This window comes from Bos indicus, chromosome 4 (assembly GCF_029378745.1).
Source record: "Bos indicus isolate NIAB-ARS_2022 breed Sahiwal x Tharparkar chromosome 4, NIAB-ARS_B.indTharparkar_mat_pri_1.0, whole genome shotgun sequence".
Lineage (NCBI taxonomy): Eukaryota > Metazoa > Chordata > Mammalia > Artiodactyla > Bovidae > Bos > Bos indicus.
Window position 1 is genome coordinate 70,754,467 of NC_091763.1, and position 9,661 is coordinate 70,764,127.

The window sequence follows — 9,661 nt, forward strand, 5'->3', positions numbered from 1 at the left end:
GGCCCTCTGTCTTCAGGTTAAACTCCTTAACAGGCTTGTAAGATCCTTCATGATCTGACGTGTTGGCCCCCAGGCTCATCGTCTCTCCTCTCCTTCATACTTCTCTCTATGATACAACCACACAGACCTGCTTGTGCTCCTCAACACCTAAGTCCTGGGCTCACTCTTTGTTCTGGACCCTGATACCCACTGTTCCCTCTTCTGGGAATATTTTCTCTACCCTACCCATCCCCATCTCATCTGCTTCTGGTTAACCACACATATTATTTTAAAATAGATAACAATTCTTCCGTGAATCTTTTCTGACTCTTCCCACCACCCAATTCTGGGTCAGGTGCCCTCCTGATGCTCCCATAGATCATTTAGTTACCACTGCTACACTGTTTATTGTGGTCTAGGACACTTTCCTGCTTATTAATATTTTCTCATTAGGTTCTTATCTCTTTGAGCTCCAAGACAATGTGTTGCTTACTGTGATCCTTCTAACACCCAGAAAATTCTGAGAGATAGAAAAGATGCTCAACCAGTAATTTTTAAATGGATAACAGTTCCATTTATTAAATGCTTACAATGTTCCAGACACTGTGCTAGGAAGTTTGCAGGCCTTATGTTTTTATTAGCACCTCCATCCAAGAGGTACTATTCTAATATTCGCTTTTCAGAGGAGAAAACTGACACACAGAAAATGACACAACTAATCTGATCACAGATATCAGATTTACTCTAGAGCCAGAATTCAAGTTCAGATGAATGAATGATTTCAACACCTACTTACTGAGTATCTACCACATGTCAGGGCCTGTTCTAGGTCATGAGGATACTCTAGAGAATAAAATAAACCGAAGTTCATGCCTTCAATCTTACATACATTGAGAAGACAGTCAATAAGCAAAATACATAAATAATTTGACACATTATAAAGGGAATAAAGGCAAGAAGGAGATATTGAGAGTAATACAATTTTAAATATAGTGACCAGGGAAGGCATTACTGGGAAAATGACATACGGATAATAATTTGTGTGAATAAATGAACAAACGCTTTTCTAACATTTTACAGTGCTTCAAGCAAAGACTTTCAGATAAATAACAAATGTGTGGTGTTTAGTGCCAAAAAATAGTTTGTTTTATATTTGCATTTGTTAAATTTGGCAACCCTGCACTCATGGCAAACCTTACTTCTGTGTCAGGCCAGGAGGAGCTGCTCCTCATTACCAATGTGGGTCTATGGGATCTGAAATTTTCTGAAAATTCTGCAAGATGAGCTTGCAGGGCACGGGTGTATTAGCATGCGGCTTTAGCAGACTTCTCCTTGGCAGGGCATTCAGCTCTAGAGCAATGTCTCCCATAAGCAGGAAATAACATTTTGTAGATCTTGACAGATGGGTCTTGCCCATGAGGGAGGACGTTTAGGACGATTCATACCAACTGGCGTGTCAACAGACTTTGAAAGAGAACTATTAAAGATAGGATCGTGTTAGCTCTGATTTATGCTGAACAAAACAAGCAAAACAAAGAAGCTATTAGAAGGAAGATGCGAGACATTTAACATTTGAAGACTTTGAAAGGCTGAAGGACTGCATGATTAATTTTTATTTTGCTAGACTGTAAAATTCTTTTCAGAGACGAGCTTAATAGTAGCATGATTTTTCATTGAACCTAAAATATTGATATTTCCATGGGGTCGCAAAGTGCTGGACATGACTGAGCGACTGAACAACAACAAAACTTAGGCAGAGCCAGATATGTGTACAATTGGGTTTCGTCATTTGTGCTCTAAACTATTTGACAACATGGCAAACTCTAAATCAAGATCAGTTATAACAAGTACACTCCCAATCATATGTCTTCTAATTCTTCCTTCAACTCCAATTTCAGTAGACTTCTACCTGTCTCATTCTTCATGTGACAAGTGTAAATGTCACTTTCTCAGCAAGTATTCCTGCACCTCTTCCATAAACCTCTTATCCTTATCCATCAGAGGGCAGACACTATAAAAACTACAATCACAGAAAACTAACCAAACCGATCACATGGATCACAGCCTTGTCTAACTCAATGAAACTATGAACAATGCCGTGTAGGGCCACCCAAACTGGATGGGTCGTGGTGAAGAGTCCTGACAAAATGTGGTCCACTGGAGAAGGGAATGGCAAACCACTAATTTTTGCCTTGAGAACCCCATGAACAGCATGAAAAGGCAAAAAGATAGGACACTGAAAGGTGAACTCCCCAGGTCAGTAGGTGTTCAATATGTTACTGGAGATCAATGGAGAAATAATTCCAGAAAGAATGAAGGGACAGAGCCAAAGCAAAACAACACGCAGTTGTGGATGTGACTGGTAATGGAAGTAAAGTCTGATGCTGTAAAGAGCAATACTGCACAGGAACCTGAAATGTTAGGTCTATGAATCAAGGCAAATTGGAAGTGGTCAAACAGGAGATGCTAAGTGTGAACATCGATATGCTAGGAATCAGCAATCTAAAATGGACTGGAATGGGTGAATTTAACTCAGATGACCATTATATCTACTACTGTGGGCAAGAATACCTGAGAAGAAATGGAGTAGCCATCATAGTCAACAAAAGAGTCCGAAATGCAGTACTTGAATGCAGTCTCAAAAATGACAGAATGATCTCTGCTCGTTTCTAAGGCAAACCATTCAATATCACAGTAATCCAAGTCTATGCCCTGACCAATAATGCTGAAGAAGCTGAAGTTGAACAGTTCTATGAAGACCTACAAGACCTTTTAGAACTGATATCAAAAAAAGATGTCCTTTTCATCATAGGTGATTGGAAGGCAAAACTAGGAAGTCAAGAGATACGTGGAGTAACAGGCAAATTTGGCCTTGGAGTACAAAATGAAGTAGGTCAAAGGCTAACAGAATTTTGCCAAGAGAACGCACTGGTCATAGCAAACACTGTCTTTCAACAACACAAGAGAAGACTCTACACATGGACATCATCAGACATTCAATACTGAAATCAGATTGATTATATTCTTTGCAGCCAAAGATGGAGAAGCTCTATACAGTCAGCAAAAACAATACTGGGAGCTGACTATGGCTCAGACTGTGAACTTTTTATTGCCAAATGCAGACTTAAATTGAAGAAAATAGGGAAAATCACCAGACCATTCCAGTATGACCTAAATCAAATCCCTTACAAATATATAATGGAAGTGAGAAATCGATTCAAGGGATTAGATCTGATAAAGTGCATGAAGAACTATGGATGGAGGTTCGTGACACTGTACAGGAGGCAGGGATCAAGACCACCCCCAAGAGAAAGAAATGCAAAAAGGCAAAATGGTTGTCTGAGGAGGCCTTACAAATAGCTGGGAAAAGAAGAGAAGCTAAAGACAAAGGAGAGAAGGAAAGATATACCCATTTGAATGCAGAGTTCCAAAGAATAGCAAGGAGAGATAAGAAAGCCTTCCTCAGTGATCAGTGCAAAGAAATAGAGGGAAACAATAGAATGGGAAAGACTAGAGGTCTCTTCAAGAAAATTAGAGATATGAAGGGAACATTTCATGCAAAGATGGGCACAATAAAGGGCAGAAATGGCATGGATCGAACAGAAGCAGAAGATATTAAGAAGAGGTGGCAAGAATATACAGAAGAACTACACAAAAAAGATCAACACAACCCAAATAACCATGATGGTGTGATCACTCACCTAGAGCCAGACATCCTAGAATGTGAAGTCAAGTGGGCTTTGGGAAGCATAAATATGAACAAAGCTAGTGGAGGTGATGGAATTCCAGTTGAGCTATTTCAAATCCTAAAAGATGATGCTGTGAAAGTGCTGCACTCAATATGCCAGCAAATTTGGAAAACTCAGCAGTGGCCACAGGATTGGAAAAGGTCAGTTGTCATTCCAATCCCAAAGAAAGGTAATGACAAAGAATGTTCAAGCTACCACAAAATTGTACTCATCTCACATGCTGGCAAAGTAATGCTCAATATTCTCCAAACCAGGCTTCAACAGTACATGAACTGTGAACCTCCAGGTGTTCAAGCTGGTTTTAGAAAAGGCAGAGGAACCAGAGATCAAATTGCCAACATCTACTGGATCATCAAAAAAGCAAGAGAGTTCCAGAAAAACGTCTACTTCTGTTTTATTGACTATGCCAAAGCCTTTGACTGTGTGGATCACTACAAACTGTGGAAAATTCTTAAAGAGATGGGAATACCAGACTACCTGACCTGCCTCCTGAGAAATCTGTATGCAGGTCAAGAAACAACAGTTAGGACTGGACATGGAACAACAGACTGGTTCCAAATCAGGAAAGGAGTATGTCAAGGCTGTGTATTGTCACCCTGCTTATTTAACTTATATGCAGAGTACATCATGAGAAACGCTGGGCTGGAAGAAGCACAAGGTGGAATCAAATTGCCAGGAGGAATATCAATAACCTCAGATATGCAGATGACACCACCCTTATGGCAGAAAGTGAAGAAGAACTAAAGAGCGTCTTGATAAAAGTGAAAGAGGAGAGTGAAAAAGTTGGCTTAAAGCTCAACATTCAGAAAACTAAGATAATGGCATCTGGTCCTATCACTTCATGGCAAATAGGTGGGGAAACAATGGAAACAGTGAGAGACTATATTTTCTTGGGCTCCTAAATCACTGCAGATGGTGAGTGCAGCCATGAAATTAAATGATGCTTGCTCCTTGGAAGAAAAGCTATGCTCAACCTAGTTCAGTTCAGTTCAGTTCAGTCTCTCAGCCGTGTCTTTGCGACCCTATGAATCGCAGCACGCCAGGCCTCCCTGTCTATCACCAACTCCTGGAGTTCACCCAGACTCATGTCCATCAAGTCAGTGATGCCATCCAGCCATCTCATCCTCTGTCGTCCCCTTCTCCTCCTGCCCCCAATCCCTCCCAGCATCAGAGTCTTTTCCAATGAGTCAACTCTTCGCATGAGGTGGCCAAAGTACTGGAGTTTCAGCTTTAGCATCATTCCTTCCAAAGAAATCCCAGGGCTGATCTCCTTCAGAATGGACTGGTTGGATCTCCTTGCAGTCCAAGGGACTCTCAAGAGTCTTCTCCAACACCACAGTTCAAAAGCATCAATTCTTCAGCGCTCAGCCTTCTTCACAGTCCAACTCTCACATCCATACATGACCATAGGAAAAACCATAGCCTTGACTAGATGAATCTTTGTTGGCAAAGTAATGTCTCTGCTTTTGAATAGACAGCATATTAAAAAACAGAGACATTACTTTGCCATCAAAGGTCCGTCTAGTCAAAGCTATGGTTTTTCCAGTAGTTGTGTACGGATGTGAGAGTTGGACTATAAAGAAAGCTGAACACTGAAGAATTGATGCTTTTGAACTGTGGTGTTGGAGAAGACTCTTGAGAGTCTCTTGGACTGCAAGGAGATGAAACCAGTTAATCCTAAATAAAATCAGTCCTGAATATTCTTTGAAAGGCCTGATGCTGAAGCTGAAACTCCAATACTTTGGCCCCCTGATGTGAAGAACTGACTCATTGGAAAAGACTGGTACTGGCAAAGATTGAAGGCGGGAGGAAAAGGCGACAACAGAGGATGAGATGATTGGATAACATCCTCGCTCTATGGACATGAGTTTGAGTAAGCCCCTGGTGTTGGTGATGGACATGGAAGCCTGGCGTGCTGTGGTCCATGGGGTCACAAACAGTTGGACACGACTGAGTGACTGAACTGAACTGTACTGATTCCTGCACCTCTAGGACTCCATTAAATCTGTGTTATCTGTCCCCTTTTATAACACTCACCTCACTGGTAAATAATTGTATAGTCCTCAACTTCCCCAGTAGACTAGTGTCATATACTCATCTTATCCATTACCATCTCTCCAGCACCTAGCATGGTTTGGGCAAACAGGTGGTGCTCAATGAATTGAACTTATTACAGAGTTTTCAAAGCATTGGCAGTATCACAATATCACAGCCCTGAACTGACTAACTATGGATTCTGGTCTAACTCTGAATGAAGTCAGACTCATAGCAGAGTCAAGAAGAATAGTAAACTGCAATTCTTTAAATAATAAATCTGTATAACATTGTTTTTCTAAGGGAAAAATTATAAACATGATTCACTGGGAAAAGGGAAGCCTCAGGACTCAATACTTTATCTTCTAAGATCAAATGAATAAAAGGAGCTCATGTATATATGTTGACCTAGACTTTTCTTTCTTAAACTGAGTACATACTACAGGATAATAAGAAAATTATGATCAACAGATGTACAAGTTGACCCCACATCCGTAAATATCCACTTGTTTTGGTAACATATCCATCTGATGGTAAGATTCAATTTCTCATATCTCTTCCATATCTAGTATCTTATGTCTCCAGGATGCAATCCAGACTAAAGAGGTATTATGTCCACAGGAATAATAATATGCATATAGCTATCCCACGGTTTTTCGACCTCAGCACTATAGGTATTTGGACAGGATAACTGTTTTTTCCAGAGGAAGGACTGTCCCGTGCACCATAGGATGTTTAGTAATAGAACATCTGGACTCTACCTTCTAGATGCCAGGAGCAACACCTCCTCCAAGATGTGACAACTTAAAATGCTTTCTGATCCTGTCAAATGCGCCCTGGAGGCAAAATCAACCCCAAGTGAGAGTCACTAAGCTGATCTTTACAAGTATTTAAAACTTTTCTCCATTCTACTAAGTACTCACAGGAGCTATCTGATTTAATCTTTCCAAAAAATTACTATGAGATAGGAATAATTAGTGTACACATTCTATAGATGGGGAAATGTTTAAAGACTGCTGGAAGTCACACAGCAGGTGAGTAGTGAAACTCGGGCTCATCGTCACTATCCCATACTTCAAGTGGTTTGGAGGTAGAAAGGGGGAAACTGGGAATTGGTAAGGGAGAGCAAAGTCCATAAAAGGTGTTAGCTAGTGTGAAGGATATCTAACAGTTTTCCAGCAAAGGCCAGCTAGGGACAGCTGGGACTTTCACATACGAGTTTCATGAAGAAGGTGACCCTGGGGCAATCAGAGCCAGTCAATCTTCCATTTTCTGTTTGTGAGCCTGCCAGCTGTCAGCAGGCCATATGATTAAGTAAACAAGAAAGATGAACAGGAAGATAAAAGTCAAAATTAAATGACTGCTGTTGTTATTTGTTCTCAAACATTTAGAAATAGTGAATCCGCACGTTAGTCTATCGTCCGCATGTCAGATTTCAATCCAGGGTGTCAGACAAAATTTGAAACCAAATTTCTGATGCCAGAACTCCTTGGCCCACACCTGCCCTCCATGTCTGGAAGAGCCAGAGAAAGAACTCAGGCAGGCAAAGCTGAGCAAGAAGTCTCTGTGTGTGGTAAAAGTGTTTTATGATCAGTCCCTCTTCTGCATCAGGAAAAGAAAAGCAACCCCAGTAACATCGAAGCAGACTGTTGAGATTCCCTGGCAGGGGACAGTCCTCCAGACTTGGCTGATGGAAGATATCTTAACTACCAGGACAGTCAGTATCTCTGCAGGATGATTAGTTAAAAGCCCTCCATGTGGGATGCAGATCTGACTGGAGAGGCTGTTCCAAAGGAGATGCTAGGCTTCCTGAACAGGCCAAATTCCCATCTCTAGACTTCCCACCCTAAACCAGGGCTCCAAATCTTTGAGCAATTCCCATCTCTAGACTTCCCACCCTAAACCAGGGCTCCAAATCTTTGAGCAATTCCCATCTCTAGACTTCCCACCCTAAACCAGGGCTCCAAATCTTTGAGCATTACTAGGTCTAACTCAAGGGAAACACTTCCACAAGTACACCAGGAGGCAGGTATAACAATATATATGAACCCTTCTGACACTAGTGAAACCTGGATACAAACTCAGATGTCTATGGATGGGAGAGGCAACGACCAGCTTGTGGACAGTGCCACAAGAGAACACTACACAGCATTCAGAATGAATGAAGCAGCCTTTCACTTTCAGATAAGATGGAATATAGGAAGCAGGTTTACCTTCTGCTTGAAACAAATAACACACACACACACACACACACACACAACTACCACCATCACCACTACCACCACTAGCAACAACAGCAAAACAAAATATATCAAACCAACAGTTTTCAAGACACTGGAAATCAGGTAATGAAGGGCAATGATTTCTGAGAGATAAAAACTAGTGAGATAAGCTCTACAACTACATACAACTTACTGACTTAAAAGAATTTCTAGGCCAAGCACAGGAAGGCATACCCAGGTAAGGCTCAGTGCAGTCCCCAATTTTTGCCCATAAAAATATAAATTGTGTCCTACAGAGATGCAGTTGATATTGCCTATAAACACTAAGCAGTTTAACATTTATCTGTAATTTCATTTCAGCATCTCTTATCTCCTATATACATATATTCTTCTAATTCTCCTTTAAACAGATTGTAACATTTTACAGGCCCCCTCATTAACTTATAAATTAAATAAATATTTGACTCATGCTCATCTTATATTTATGAGAGTCATGATTTTATCTTTTTTAAAAAACTCATATTCTATAGTATGTGAACTCACAAATAGCCAAAGGGACAAGCTACCCACATGGGAAGGGGGCACTTATTGAATGCCTACTAAGTGTTGGGTACTTTCTTACATGTTATGCAATAATCTTGGAAGGTACAACTCAATTGAAACATGAGCAAAAGACCTGAACAGACCCTTCACCAAAGAAGATATACAAGTGGCAAATCAGCATATGAAAAGATGCTAAATGTTATATGCCATTAGGGAAATGCTAATTAAAACAACAGTGAGATACCGCACACACCTATCGGCTAAAAGAATGTCTAAAATCCAGAACAATAACAACACCAAATGCTGGCCAGACTGTGACGCAACAGAACTCTCATTGCTGGTGGGAATACACAATGGTACAGCCACTTTGGAAAACAGTTTGGCAATGCCTTATTTAAAAAAACTAAACATACTCATACCATATAACCCAGCAATGGACTCCTTGTTGTTCCCTGAATGAATTGAAAACTTATATCTACACAAAAACCTACATACACATGTTTATAACAGATTTCTTCATAATTGCCAAAAGTTGGAAGCAACCAAGATGACCGTTAGGAGATAAATGAATAAACTGCAGTAGCCCCGGACAATGGAATATTATTCAGCAATAAAAATAAATGAACTATCAAGCCATGAAAAGAGTGGTGGAAGCTTCAATACATATTGAGAAGTGAAAGAAGTCAGTCTGTAAAGGCTGCATACTGATTTCAGCTATCTGACACTGTGGAAAGGCAAAATGATGGAGACGGTGAAAGGATCAGAGGTTGCCAGGAGTTAGGAGGAAGGAGGGATGAATAGGTGGAGCACAGAGGATTTTGGGGGTAGTGAAACTATTCTGGAGGACACTATTGTAGTAGAAACATGTCACTATACATGTGTCAAAACCTGTCGAGTGTACATTGAGTGAACTACGGACGTTGTCAATGTAGCTTCATGTATTATAACAATTGTGCCACTGTACTGTGGGATGTTGATAGTGAAGACGGTTGTGGATGTGTGGGGGCAGAGGATGGGAAATCTCTGTGCCACCTGCTCAGATTTACTGCTAACCTAGGTGCGCGCTCAGCCACTCAGTTGTGTCTGACTCTTTGCGACCTCATGGACTGTGGTCCACCAGGCTCCTCTGTCATG